At 39.7% G+C, this 16,078-nt stretch overlaps 1 protein-coding gene across 1 annotated transcript in view; it reads left to right on the top strand.

The window, feature by feature from the left end:
* The window catches only part of IGSF8 (immunoglobulin superfamily member 8), a 500,226-nt gene that overhangs the window by 26,550 nt on the left and 457,598 nt on the right, over positions 1-16,078 (top strand). The window lies entirely within an intron of this gene.

Below are 16,078 nucleotides of genomic sequence, written 5' to 3'. Positions count from 1 at the left end.
ATTGGAAATAATATTATTGACAGATCTTTACATAAATCATTTGAGTTAATGAGTTTTTTAAATAATATAAAAATTGTCTGTGACGACATTCTGACTGTGCACCTATTCAATTAGTCAAATGACAAGGCAGGCCAGCCTTATAATTGTACATCGTGCTAGTCCTTTTGACGTTGGACTACACTATGACTACTAAAACTGTTCTGTAGACTCAGCATAATTTAATCACCACCCCCTTCACAAACTAAAGTTCTCCTTCCCTGATCAACACGTTGTATGCTTCTCAGTTTATAGGTGATTAGTAGGCTAATGTCCCCCAGGGGCCTTTTGAATGCCATATTCCCTACATGAGAATCAAATCTTGTACCTTGTGTTTGTGAAGCAAACTCCTTAACTATTACATTAAGACCGGATTCACAGCTGTTGCGTATAGACAACAACTGCTGCTGTTAAATATTCAGGCTAGCCTAGAGGTAGATACTGCCAAGCTAACTCTAGTTACAGCTCTCAAACAAAGTGCACAAACCATGCACAGAAACCAAACAAAACCTCTCCCTTTCTTCAATCACTTATTGCAATTAATACCTCATCGGGAATACTTTACCCTTTAAAGTGGTGCACACATTTAGAATAGCTGAACATTACATGCATCCCAGTCATGTGTTCAGAAAGAAAATGGCCCATCATTATACCTGCATGTGAAACTACCACTGCAGATCAACTATGCAGAACTTCTCTGACTCCATAAACTCTGCTGCACGATCTTCTTACTATTTGTTAGAGGCAGTTCTTACTCCGTTGCAGCTGTCATAACATTATGAGCCCAGGGTTTGAACAAATGTCCATGATTTCCTAATATTATGAGTTCAAATTTTATATTAGTAACTATGCCTCCCCAATTAATAAAGTATGGTTGTGTCATTGTGAGGTTTTATTGAAACCGACATTTTTCACAATGACTGCAAAAATACCTTTTGAGATGAAATAAAGCAGCGGACATGTGACATTATGATTATATCCTTAACATGAGTTTTCTGAAACCCTTGTCTCAAAATATGACTAAATATAAAAGTTAGGACTCTGCTTATAATCTGGCAAGCATTTATTTCCTTATGACAATTCTACACCACCTTTTACAGCAGATTAACAAATGTTCACCTTATGACCTTATGCCACAGACAACTACACTGCTCTTCCTTGCACATTTCCATACAAAAGTTTATTTTGGACAGGAAACATCATTTTTTACACTGACCATGTTAAAACATAAAAGTCAGAATTTTGAACAAGTGTCCAAAAATATCACTGAATGCTTGTATTACAAGTTTGTGTTTTGTTTAGCCAACATTTTCTTATAAAATTGTAAACATGAACATTTTACACCAAATGTACACTTTTTGTTGTGTCTTTCGGCTTTTCCCAGTTAGGGGTCGCCACAGCGGAACTCCGGTCCGCTAATGATTGGCAGTAGATTTTTACGTGCCGAGTTGCCAGCTCTGATGCACAACCTTCAACAAAGGTACACCCATTCATGCATGTCTCCACACAGAAGACGCTCTAGTTGAGAATTGAACGGGACAATGTCTTACGGTGAGGCGACAATGCTACCACAGCACCACCACCACCACAGTCTTTACACCAAATGTACACTAAGTTCGCAAAATGCCATCAACGGGACCTCAAAGCATGCACAGCTGCACATTATGCATGCTCACCTATAGAACAAAAGGATCAACGGGACCTCAAAGCATGCACAGCTGCTGCACATTATGCATGCTCACCTATAGAACAAAAGGTGATTTTGCACAGGAAGTGCCATGTTGCATAACTACATAGTGCTGCTTCGGAATCTGTGCCACAGACATATAAGATGAGCAGTCTGAACGTTTTGTCCCAAAAATATTAACAATGAAGTGCATCAGTCTATGCTTAATTTGACAAACATTTTATTACCACAGGACGTATTACAGTACTACCTCTGCTGTAATGCCTTTTACTAATATAGTTAACCTACTTAGAAACAATGGTCACTGTGTGTCCTCCATCTTTCTTGATCTATAAAAAGCCTTTGATATGGTTTCCCATAGCAAACTAATAAATGCTCTCTGTGATCTATATCTATCCAAAGATGCTCCTGCCTGGGTCCAAGACTATCTAGAAGAAATGAAGCAAGTAGTACTATGGCAACAAAGTCTCTGTCTCCTCTTCTTCCTGTTACCATAGGTGTTCCTCAGGGCTCCATCCCGGGCCGCCTACTTTTCACAGTTAGTAATAACAAACTCCACACAGCATCACCACCTGCTTCCATCACTCAGCATGGAGACAACTCCACCCTAATTTGCAATGACCCATCTTTACAAGAAGTACGAGTAGTAACTCCAAACACTTTCTCCTCAGGTGAAACAAGGTTGAATAATTCTCAACTAATTTTGAATTCCAATAAAACTAAGTTCATGCATTTCTATCGTACATGTTCAGCTAGACCCTCTCCCCCTCATTTAACATCGTGTCCTCAAACCACACTGTCATCATTCCAGTCTCCCCCTCATTTAACATCTTGTCCTCAAACCACACTGTCATCATTCTAGTAACCCATACTAAATTACTAGGAGTTGAGATAGATACAGCTATGACATATGAGATCCATATATCCCAAACTTTCAAAAAAGTGCACAAAAAACTGGGAATGTTATATAGAAATAAACAGTTATCTTACAAAAATCACAAAGCAACTATTGCCCAAACACATCTTATCTCAACTCTCGTTTATGGCCGCTCAATCCTCACTAACTTCAGAAAAGCGGGTTTACCTAAACTAGACTCCTGTTATAATAAAATAGCCCAGTTTGCCACCGATTCTCCATAAATGTCTCATCATTGCTCATCTCGCAAGCAACTTTAACTGGTTAGAATTCCCACAACTAATACTATACAACCAACTAAATATGGCTCATAAAATCATCAACAAACTAGAAAAAAACACCTAGCCCTGCAAAATCTCCTACGACCAAACTCAAGTAACAGGCTGCTATGCTGTAGCAATGAATCCCTGATAAATGTAACAAAAGTCAGTAATACCACGAGCAACTCAGTCTTCAAACCACATTGCCAAAATCTGGAATGCACTTCCTGCCACAATAATATCAACTACTAGCATATCCCATTTCAAAAAAACTACTAAAAACACACTTAGCCAAGATATGGTTAAACTGACCTCTAGGACAAAAAATTGTCTACTACATGCAATGCAAATACTTAAATAAGGAGGTATTACCATCAGCTACTCTAACTACAGATCAAGGTTCACACATCTGCATTCTTGTTAAAAAGCTATTGCATTATACTTTCAGTTGTATCCCTTTACTTCATGTAAAACCTTTTGTATTGCATGCATTTATTTGAAAATCCCAGTGATGTCTATTGTATTTTGATTGTACTTTACACTGTTTGTATTGATTTGTAAATACAATTAGCTACTTAAATGTATCTTATGGAGCTTTTCTCCCCGGGCCATCTTATGGAGCTTTTCTCCCCGGGCCTCTGCTGAAAAGGACTTGCGTCCAGTCAGACTTTCCCAGTAAACAAATGTAAAATAAAAATGAATAAAATGTAAACTTTACTAAACCTCAGTGCTGCGGTTGTAATGGCTGCCTGATGAATCATTTTAGAGATCTTGGATTTTTTCATCTGTTTTACGAATTATTTAGTTATCATGATTGTTAAGAAAACATTTTACATCATTGTATCCTGGTATCCTCAATAATTAATCAGTGACATATCTCAGCCCTACTATTTATAGGTAAGATTATGTACATCTAAAGGCAATTTTAAAGTTTCATGTCCTGTTTGACTTTCACCTGGATTTTGGATTTACTTATCCCTGGGTCTATTATTACCAGGGTGGTGAATGATTGCCTTATGCTGAGAGATCATTGTTCTTGTGTTAGATCTTCTTGATATGTCTGTGTCACATGACTGTGATTTCATGAAATCTGATGGAAGAACTTTGGTCTTCTGTGAATTCTCTGCTGCTGTCCTATAATAATTTGACTTACTTTACTCAGAGTGATTTCTGGTATTCTTTCTTCATCTGTCTCCCTACAATATGTGGAATGTCAGAGTTCCATCTTGGGTCCACTGTTGTTCATTGTATACATATCACCCCTGGGAGAGTTCGTTAAAGGGAGAGGCCTGCATTTGTACCTGTCCATCAATTAAAAGCATATGCTTGGTTCTCCAGAACCCTTGCAGAAAGTTATAACCACAATATTCAGCAGTGAATGAAGTTAAAGTGTTACACTCAACTCGTTCAAGATTGAGGCCTCGGTTGTCTCTTCTTCCTTAAGGGACTCAGCAGCTCATGTCCTGACAACCCCTTCCCCATATTATTTTTAGCTATGTTGCTTTGGCGTTCATATCCAGAGTGCATAGCCTTGGTTTAAACTTTGATGACAGGCTAACATTCTGGGACCGTATGTCAGACATTGTCAAGATCCGCTGTTTCCATCCAATTCCTTTTCAGGACATTTCAGCATAAGTTCATGCCTCAGAAATTTCATATCTTGACTACTGCAGTACTGTCCAGCACTGGATTTTAGCAGTTACAGCTACTGCAAAGCTTGGCAACACATTTACTCAGTGATACTCACTGGTTTCATCCCACTTCTTCCGTGCTGCAGAATCTTCCCTGCCTGCCTGTGAAATCATTTACTGCTTTCAAGATTTTGGTGTTAGTTGTATACGCTGAAAGCTTAAATGGAGGCACCCTGTAGACATAACATCCACTGGCCATTTGTTGCACCCCAGCAGATTGTAAATAAACTGTCTTTATTTTTGAAGGCCAGCATCCATGAGGTTTGGTGTTATTTAAACTCCTGTGTTGCTTGGAAGCAGGTTTTTCCATAGGTGCTTCTTAACTGCTCAGTTCCTTAAAGGCAGGAATCGTGTGGCCACCTTGTGATCCCAAAACACAAAACAGTATATGGAGAAAAGGGTGCTTGAGATGCAAGCAAATTGAATCCTGTAGACCTTTATTTAATGTTCATAATTGTCATTTGCATAATGTGTGACTTTGAGCAATTCCTGAAACAAGGCTGGCATTCCCAATCACACTTGAAAAGTGGCATCTGGCCTAACAAGTCTTAGGTAGTTCATTAAAGTTGCTTTCAGTAATTATCTAGCTGCCTGTGTCACTCCTGAAGAGTATTTTAGTCATTTTACTCCCTTCTAGGAAGCATCCTGTGGATACCCATATCCGTGAAAGTGCCCATTACTTTGGATAATCATTGGGTTTCAGCATAATAACATGTACAATTCTAAAAACAACCGTTAAAACAAGGCTATTTGATCAGTGGTCAATGAGAACCACCACTGCAAAAGGATCCGTTTAGTAAATGACCGTAATTGTAAAAAAAAAAAAGGAAGAAAACTCCAGGGGGACGACAGTTGAAAGTAGTTTTTTGTCTTAATGCCTTAGTTCCATTATCTGGTACTACAAATACATCCTTTTACTGCATGTGAGAGGTGAGACTGCTTCTACACAAATGTGTGCACACTCACTATGTATAGAGTCTGTGTCTGCAGAGACACCTGCTGTGCAAAAAGAAGGCAATTATACAAAGGAATTCTTTAATAAATTTAAGGACTATTGTTTTAAGATAACACTGGGGTATAAGACTAATAATCACTGCCTGACCCCAGGGGGAGCAGGATTTATACTCTTCATGTGAAATTTACCAACTTTGGGCTTTGCGCTTGTGGCCAAACAGCACGAGTTTTGGGTAAATCCTACTTCACCCTCAGCTGAGTAATGATCATTGGTATAACCACCTCGTTTCTTGAAGACAAACTTCCTATAAAAAATACTTGGGTCCCGGCATCATGTTGATGTAAACCACCCCTTATGAAGGGAGACATCCTGTGGGGACCCCACTCTGCGTTAATGAGGTAATCTACTTAATGGATGGAGGCATACTCTAATTATTTCTGGAGTCCCAGCACATTAAAGTGTAAATAGCCTGTTGCTTGAACACATGCATCTAGTGGACACTTATGGAGTCCACACACAGTGCTAGCTGGATGCTCTCCTCCCTGAAGATGACATTCTATGGCCCTCACTCCAGCATCCATTGCCTTACCATGTTTCTTTAAGAAACACATTCGTTGCTTGCCTGTATGGGTTCCAGCATAGTGGTACCATCTGGTCCTTTAAAGGAAAGCATTCTTTTTTTATCTGTGGTACCCCTTCAGAGCAAAACAGCTCTACAATATTACACTAGATATCAGGTAGGCAAAGACTGACTTCCAGGATGGAGGGCTAGTCAGCAATACTATGCTAATACTTTACAGGAAACTATAGGATGCTTCTACTCAAGGAACAGGGAAGAGCAGGTCTGGCACATTTTAACTGTTGGTAATTCACTGAGCTTTCAGATGATGAAGCAACTTGCCTGTAAGGAGCAGGGCGTCTTACTGATTCTGTGCCGGGATATCACTTGTGGAAGGATGTTGTCTTTCTTCAAAGAGTAGGGCAACGTAGTCATTTTACGCTGCAGTCTTAAAGGTAGTCCTAGACTAATGGCTTCCGTAAGTAGAGTGACTTGACAACACAATTCTGCAGTTTTGTTAAGAGTTTCATTAACCTGTGAGGGGCTTCTTCTCATGTTTTGCTGTTTTTTTTCCACTATTCTATTTGTTCCAGCATGGTGTTAACAGCATTGTCAGTCATAGTACTGTCCTGGTTCACTGCTGCCCTCTGCTGCTGAAGTTTTTAGGGTGAATTTGTCCTTTCCTTTTTACAAAGGTGTTTGTTTTGTAAAGCATTTGACCCTGGCTATTAATCTAGGCTCTGGAGTAAAGACTTGGCCTGTTGCAGAAGCAACCGTTAGCCACAGCACTGTGGCAAACTTTGCACATAACTCAGTTATATTGTGTGTATTGTGTTTAGGAAACTCCAGCTTATCACTGAAGACATTGTATATTCCACAGTGTTTCTCATCTTTTTAAGAGCAAATATAACTAAGGTCACTCGTTCTGCATTTGTTTCTATAGCAACACACAACACTGCCTCTGGCAAGGCATTGTAGTCTGATTTAAGCAGCAGTCCTCTAATTGGAGTTTATGAACTTTGGCACAAAGATGTCTGTCATTACAGTGAACAGCAGTGTGGCACAGAGCATTGTTATTACTTGACATCTACTCCACAGAAAGGACCATCCTTCCGCTGAGGATGATATTAATAGATATGAGGGAAAGTAAAGCAGAGACTATGGCAGTTAACGCTTCCAGTGCTAGAATGAAATTTCAGCAGAAAGTTTTTACAAACAGGGTGGTCACAGATTGGAGTGAACTACAACTGGAACAACTTCTGAGAAAGGACAGGTGTAGTTTTCTTGTGGTGTATGCTTGGGAACCTATCATGGACACTGGTGAGTACCTACTTGCTCAGATGATCCTCGGTGTAAACTATAATGTAAGAACAGTCTGGCTAGATAGTCATTTGTGACTCATCTGGAACATACTGCTAATATCCCAGAGACCAGCTAAAACTAGTAGAAATAGAGAGGTTATTGCCTCATAGCTATCCCAAATGTAATAACTTTTCTATACATTCATTCACTTTCTGCTCATGGCAGAAATAAAACTAGAGTGAATTCGATGTGTCCATAATTTTAATGTATTCCTGTTCAACACTCTTACATAATTGTTTGCCATGATTCTGCTTAATAAAATACTCACCCTATCTCGCAGCCACCAAAAGAGAAAGGAAATTATGAGAGAAATGTTCGACTTAAACCAGACAGCAGACTTGCCCAATGGGTCTGTTTGGAGCACAACACAAACGGTCATCCTGTGTCACTGGCAGCCCCGCCCTCATTCCATGTACCATTTAATCAGACCATCTCTAAGCCTTCTCTTAAGAACATATGGTAAGCTTTTGGTTAACCCATGGAATGCACAGAGTAAGCAGTGATTCAGAGCTGCCTGAACCCCAAGCAATCTGATGCCTCATAGTCTTTACTTTATGCAGACTCAGTGAGGGAGGGGCATGCTAACTGCTTTCCAGTCTGCCAACCATTCCTGTGCAATACTGCTTTTCTCAGACATTTTTAAGTCATGACATATTTAAATTTCATGAAATCCTTGTATTGCTTCAGTCTTTTGAAATTTGCCATGAGTGACCTCGCCAGCACCAGTAGTGCACACAGGAGTGTATTCTTCTGTTATTTCCTGTGCTGGTAGCATATTTAAATACGCTTAGCATTTCTTTGTTATTATTAGCCCAGATGAACCCAGGACTGCTGGAATAGTATAGGTACCCTTGTATCACACTGCTCTGATTTCTGCTTACGTGTTGTGCTATTTTATATCTTTTTGTCAGTCAGTGTGCAGGATATTATAGACAGAAGGTGTGGCTGTTTCAGCGAATAATATTACCTTTCTCCTTTCCTTCAGTTGTAATATCCATGTTTCTCGCTTTTACTTAACAGCTGGTATTGGACAATCTCACATGATTATTGCTTCATTTTCAGTAATTCTTAGTAGATAATATTCCCACTGCTTCTCAATACTTATGCATTGTGATATCTGCACAGTTCCTAATATGTTAAACTTGCCACATTGTTGTGACTTTCATTACACAAACGCTAAGCCATAAGTGTATCACAGCCATCCACAAGGTATGCAACTATATGCAGCTGTGTTAAAACAGCCTACATTTTTCTGTAGATATTGTAAACCATTTTATAAAGAATCTGTTATCTTGTGTTGTACTTTCCTTTTCAGTTTAATTTTTATTGTTCAACTGTTTGTGTGAAATCTTACCATGTCTGTGGTTGTTTCACTTCATGTTTATTTGCCACTGTAAATGCAGGCTTTCTGGTTCTCTTTTCTTTTCTTCTGATTAGAGTGTTAATACCCTGTTTACCTTTAGTAATTTCTGTTGTTACATTTATGAAGTAACTTCCATATCTCCTGGCTTCAGAAATGTTTGCATCGGTATGAGAATGAATGGCATCTTAAATAAGCTTTTTTCTTTATTCAGGACTTTCAGGTTGTTTTGGTTATATGGATATCACAAGAGATGTGTGGACGTAGCTTAGTGGTAATGTATATGTAATGAGCCCTGGGTTCAATAACCAATATCTCCATATACATTTTTAGGCTCCATTTGGCTGGGTTTCTCTGAGCTGCATAGCAGTGCTACTGTCATACTTCTAAACTGTCCATGATTTTGCCACATTTTTCACTGTCCCATTTAGAGCAATTTACCATTCTGAAACACACTTTACACTACAGAATGCAGTGAGTAAACTCCCGAACAGCACTTTCTCCCATTAGGAAATGGTTTGATCATCGCATTTATATACAAAACTCATTTTAAAATTTGTGGTTTCCTTGTACTGATGGTATTGAGGAAAAACAAGGAACTTAAACCTCAGTGACACAGGCATAGGAAAAGCAGGTTTTGCATCCAAAGACTTTAATAGGCACACCACTACTAATGCCAAATTTGCCCCATTAAAGTCTATGGAAGTAGCTCATGTTACCCTGTGGTAATGTCTAACTGGAAAAGCTAAATGCTAAATTTTTGGGGGGCCGTGGTAAAGGCAAGCAGAAAAATGCATTGTAGCACTTGATTTAGAACTGAACGCATGCAACAATGTATTTAAAAACGTCAGGACATCCCTTTAAAAGTTTTGATTTTCTGGCCAAGGGCAGGCGTCCTGTCTGGTGGACCCCAGCCACAAACAAATTGTATAACAAAAGAAGGAAGCTACTGCATGACAGAGCAAAATCCCATAAAGAGAAGGCATCTCTGATCAGCACTAGTAGGAAGCTACGTTCTCTCATAAAAACATCCAAGGCCAACTTTGAGAGAAAAATCGCTATGAAAACTAAAGATAACCACAAGGCCTTCTTCTGCTATGTTAGAAACCTGGGCGGAAACCCTCAGATATGCTCAGAGTTAGTTCACAATGACAAAAAATACACTGAACCCACAGATATTGCCAACATTCTGGCAGACAGGTTCAGTGCAAATTTCTCCCCTCCCTCACCCCCAAAAGAAGAAATACTTTCCCAGCTGAATGTAACCTCCCTGTCATCTCAGATGTTCAGGTGAGAACCGCCCTCAGCAAAGCTAAAAACACAGCATCAATGGGACCTGACGGTATCCCGGGTTGCATGCTACGTGAACTCCAAGAGGAGCTAAACCCGCACATAAAAATACTATTTAACCTTAGCCTTACTACAGGATATGTACCTGAACACTGGCGGCAACAGTGGTCCCACTCCACAAAGGAGGCACCTCTACAGACCCTGGTAACTATAACCAGCCTGGTCTGCAAAGCTATGGAAAGAATCATTATGGAACTCATAAACAGAGACATTGGGGACCTACAGACACTTGATCCCACCCAGTTTGGCTTTGTAAAGGGCAGATCCTGCCTTTTGAACCTGGTTGACTTTTTCAAAACAGTCACTAGAGCCATTGACGAGGGCAAAGCAGTCCATACAGCCTACCTGGACTTGGCTAAAGCCTTCGACACAATACCCCACTCAGGCATCATAGACAAGCTCAACAGCTTAAATGTAAATCCATATGTCACAAGATGGGTTGCAAACTGGCTAAAGGATAGAACACAAAGTCAAAATTGCTGGAGTCATGTCAGACTCAAAGCCAGTCACAAGTGGTGTCCCACAGGGCTCTGTCCTGGGACCCCTCTTGTTCGGCATTTATTTCTCAGATGTGAAAGCAAACATGGGAGGGTTGTGGCTGACAAAGTTCGCAGATGACTGCAAACTAGGTGCCATAGTCGATACACCAGCTGACACATACATCCTACAGAAAGGCCTCACTGAAACCAACAACTGGTGCTGGAGTCATGGCCTTAAACTAAATGCCAAAAAATGTATAGTCATCCCCTTTGGGAAAAACAAAGTACCCACAAATTATCACATAGTCAGTAACCCACTGAGTACAGAAAAAGTAATCCGAGACTTGGGGACCCAAGTCGATAGTGACCTCTCATTTGACCCCACGTTGCCAAAGTGGTTAGAAAGACTTTCTACCTTGCCCACCTTATCATAAAGGGATTCACATCCAGATCAAAGGAGGTCATTGTACCCCTATACTCCTCCCTTATCAGGCCCATGATTGAGTACAATGCCCCATTTGGTATGTACCTCACCCGGCACTTGCAACAACTGGAGAGACCCCAAAAGTACCTCAGCAAGAGAATCAAGGGTCTCCAACATATGTCATATGCTGCCAGACTAAAGAAACTCCAGCTCTATTCAGTAGCATACCGCCTACTCAGAGGTGATCTGTGCCTGACGTACAAGGCCATGTCCAATCAGTAATTGATGGACATGCTCCACCTCAAAAAATCCAAATCCATCAGAACCACGAGAGATTTAAACCTCAGCACAAATATGAATAGGACATGCTGGAGGGACAGATTCATAATTCAGAGGCTTCCCATACTCTGGAACAGAATCCCAGTTCATGTTAGGCAGAGCCCCTCACTGACTCTCTTCAAGAGAAATCTTGACGAGTGGATGGGAGATTGTAGGTTTACCCCAGGGTCATCTCTGTGTCACTACTAGACAGAGGCACAGTAAACTAATTCTATTATATAAGGGGACCTTCATTGTGTCACTACTAGACAGAGGCACAGTATTCTAAATCTATTCTGTACACTTTTGTACCATTACATGGGGTGGCGAAAGCCACATCACCATGACTAGGCTTACAAATGCCCCAGGGCAGATAGCCTAGTACTAAACTATGAAACTATGAGGATTACTGCTGGTCAGTAACACTAGATGTTATAGTTTCATAGTTTTTACTGGTCAGAAAATGCATGCTGATTCAAATGCTGTTCTATTTTTTTTAAAAGACATAGAATAATATTTCAAATGGTCCCTAAGTTTGGGTCTTTAGGCTCCCCCAATTATTTTTGACTTTATTCACAATGCTTGAGCAAAGAATATGACAGCTATGGCTACTGCTGTTACCTAATATAAAGACTTGCTTTACTGGGTTTGACCTGAAAACATTCCCTACACAATCAGGACAGTGAATATTTCAAAATTTGTCAAAATAAAAGCCTTAGCTAGAAAAGTTTTACAAGCCTTTTTGAATAAATAGATCCATTTAGGATCTTTTAATATACATGGTTTTAAAAGTTAGTAATTTTAAAGTAACTATGGTACCATCACAAGGCTGGGTGATTTGGTACTTTTAATATTGAGATAAATTAGGCTTGAGAAAGTTTATTGTCTAAGGTTTACTGATTTTAGGAAAACCTATGTAAAACAAATCTCTGGTTCAGCAAACAAATGGTTACTTGTGGTTTTTTATTGTTGATTGTTTTTTACTTAATTAATTAATTGCTTGATTAGACTAATACTGTGTATAAAAGGCATTCCTTTTCACATGGGATTGTATCTTGTATGTTTTTCGATGGTCTGAAGAAGTTGGCTTACCTTTTGCCAACAAAAGCGCTTACCAATAAAGGAGTTTAGTTCTACAAATCCGCTCTCTCGCTTTTGTTTTCACTAGTTTTGTTTTTCTGTCAGTACAAACTTCTATAGATAAATGTACATACTCATTTTCAAGAAGGTGCCTGCCTTCTTCCGACTGCAGTATGCATCATCTTTATATAGCATACGATAGGCATGAGACAGTGTTCTTTTTTGTCTATGTGCAAACTGTAGTTGTCTTTGAAAAGGACAGACTACAAAAACTCACCGCAGCTCTGATCCTACTGGCTATCCAGATGTGGTTTGATTGATAAAGGAAAGGAGTTATTGGAGCAGTATTCTAAAATGTTCATGCTTGGAATGTTTGGAATACTGAACACTCATGTGAAACTCAGGATAATTATTCACGTTTTTATATAATGAGCCTAACATTTTATTTTAACTGGTGAATATCTGTAGTCCAGTATTTGAGTATTTCATTTCTCTTATACAGTCTTTGCCAACAACACACCTAATGCCTCCATTTTTTCAGGTTATGGTTTTATAGAGGTGTATTTATGTTTTGTTTGATAACTAGATGGGTTCATTTTGCCACCAATGACCAATTTCTGTGGCTAAAATAAGGCCTTTCACAGTGATTTGCACTATAAAATATTGTACAACTAATTTATAGTAACAGATTCAAGGCTTTCTTGATGGTGTAAAGAAAAAAACACCAGTCTTCTTTCCATGATCCTGTTGATGTAGTTATGGATAGTGGCTTATGTCAGAGAGGCCTAAGGGAATAGCAGATTATACAGAAACCAAAATCCAACACAAGGATTTATTATAGACTCAAGTGCCTGTTCTTGAATCTAGAGTTTCTGCATAGTCATTATGACCCCATGAAGGATAGGGTCACCATATAGCATGTGCCAATGGCATAGGATAGAGCCTTAATGAAGGCCCAGGTGACCCAAATGTGAACTGTGGTTTGGGTCCTTGACAGTTGCATGTACTAGGATGGGCATACCTGCCACTACCTGAGGGGCAGGGTTGTGGCCGTCACTCGGAAATATGGATGATATGCTAGTGTAGACCATTTCACTTCTTTCCCTGGGATGGTACAGGTGCATAAAGGGGTGGATGGGTCTGTATGGGGGAAAACACTCCTCAGAAACAGTATGATGCTGCTCCAGAAAGCCTCGATCTCCTCACTGTCCCAAACATGAGTCTGTGTTAAACTGGAGGAGGCTGGTTGTGTTCAGTAGACCTAATGATTAAGTAGAGATCCTGGGTGCCACTGATGATCAACTGCAGGAATTAGCATACCCAAAATGCTGTAAAAAAAGTGGTTGTGTATGTACATGCATGAACTTCCACTAAAGCCATTGCATGCGATGCAGCGGTCTCACTAAGGGAGTGGGGATAAAACAAGAAACCCCTATCCATTGTATGATGTCACTAAAGACTTGCCATCCAAATCTGACAGTTTGTTTAACACCACAGATTAAGTGCATGTGTTGCTTCAGCCTGTAGTCGTACATTTGATTCCATCAGAGTATGAATCTGAGCAGGTTTCTTGTCCAGATATTGTTTCTGGGCCTCCACTGAAAATCGGCTTCAACACAGTTGGACAATGTAGATAACAAAATGTATAAATACATAAATAGATAAGAGTGACTTCCACCAGTATGGAAATAAAAGGTTATATGAGGACATAGAGGTTTTGGCACCCTGATGTCAACTGATAAGAAAATTATATAATCAAAATTTTGCATGGTATGATATAATGTTCAGGGAAGTGCAAAGAATCACCAGATATGCGTAATAAAATAATTCAGCGAGAGAAAAAAGCTGATGTGTGCATAAATGTCAGTACAAAAGAAGTGATCAGAATGAAATGAATGATAAATGGAGTGAAATATGATACTGTCAAGTGGAGGGGGGGGGTTGAACTGGAGGATAACAAAGATTGTAAGTCCGTAACGTAACACATTGCATTACTGACGACCAAAGCACCAGGAGTACCAAACTAGGAAGCATTATCATTGTTTCAGCACAGAGCAGCTGAGGGATAAAGGCAGGTTCAGGAGATTGTTTGCTAACAGAATACTTAGAGAGTGCATTTTTATCAGGAAGTTAAAATGGCCAGCCTGGTATACTAGGTTCAAAGTGCAGACACTATTCGCCTTGCACTCCACCTCCCACAGGATTCCTCAGGTTTGCTTCCTTCTGTGACTGTGCTCATCACATCTGTCTTCTGTCCACAGATAATTCTGCAGGCATTCACTGAAAAGTAACTAGAGACCTGTATATTCCAGCAACACTTTGTTGGGTGCCCTTCTAACTGGTTAGTGTAATTGGGTATAGATTTCATTCCACTGTTACATTATCTGAAGAGACATGCTAGAAAACTGTAAACTTCTTATATATATTAGCATACCTACCTACTCATTTGCTAGCTCTGTACATGTGATGTTCCTGGATAATCTTGAAACCCTTACTGTTACCATTTTTTTACATAACTGGACATATTACAGCTACTTCTTCTCAATCTCTGACTATCTGACAATCATCTATCCTCCTCAGAGTTGGATCCAGCACTAGGTGACCTAGGCAAGTTTCCCTGGGGCCCACTAGCTTGGGTGAGCCCACAAAACTTACATTTCTTCTTTAAAGAAGCATGCAGAGTATGTCCTTAGTAGTGTCTGTACATGCATTTTTGTACACAGACACATTAACACTGAAACAAAGTGCATGATTTTCGGATTTAGTAATACAGTTGAGAACAGAACAGGTCGTTCATTCCTGAAATAGTAGAGAAGTTTTGTGTGTGTGTGTGTGTGTGTGTGTGTGTGTGTGTGTGTGTGTGTGTGTGTGTGTGTGTAAAATGCCACAGTTAGGGACAACAAATTGGTTAACTCATTCAGGCTCAAACCCTGTATCTTTAAAACAAGACCTTAGAGCCTAAATCCTCTACACTGACTGTCAACGTATCATTTTTAAGGCCTGTTGAGCTTCTGTGCATTTTCAAGAATTGTTGACCTTCTGTCCATTTTCAATGAATGCTGAGTTTTTCTGCATTTTCAGAGACTGTTGAGCTTCTGTGCATTTTCAATGAAAGTTGACTTTCAAGGGAAGAGAAGTTTACTGTTACTCATAAGTGGTTTTCAATGTGTAACTGTTTTGTTTAGCAAATGGCCATCATCAGTCTTTGTGCTATAACTTTTAAAAGCAGTGTTAATAGCATAACAGGTAGCATCCTATGGGTGGTGCCTACCTTACTGGTAACTCCAGTTTATTCCTAAGTAGTTGAGTGCCAAGAGTTTGTCACTGTGTATGGCTACTGAATATTTTTCATCAGTGCCTAATACTTCATCACTAATGAGTCTGGGTTACATTGTGCGTGATTTGTACTGGTCATCTTGGATGCCACGGATGCATGCCATGATCTTGGTCATATTGCTGCCACTGTGCTGCTATGCATTGGGAGCCCTTAAATATGGAAGCCTATTCCCCTGACCTATGCTATGAATGATCCTACTATAGTGTGCCCTTCATATATTTCTTCCAACAAGACTGCAAGCTGGCATCAGCCACTAATTCCTGC

The sequence above is a fragment of the Protopterus annectens genome, chromosome 17.part0, assembly GCF_019279795.1.
Source record: "Protopterus annectens isolate FY-2018-M chromosome 17.part0, PAN1.0, whole genome shotgun sequence".
Classification (NCBI taxonomy): domain Eukaryota; kingdom Metazoa; phylum Chordata; order Ceratodontiformes; family Protopteridae; genus Protopterus; species Protopterus annectens.
This window is presented reverse-complemented; position numbering and strand designations above follow the sequence as displayed.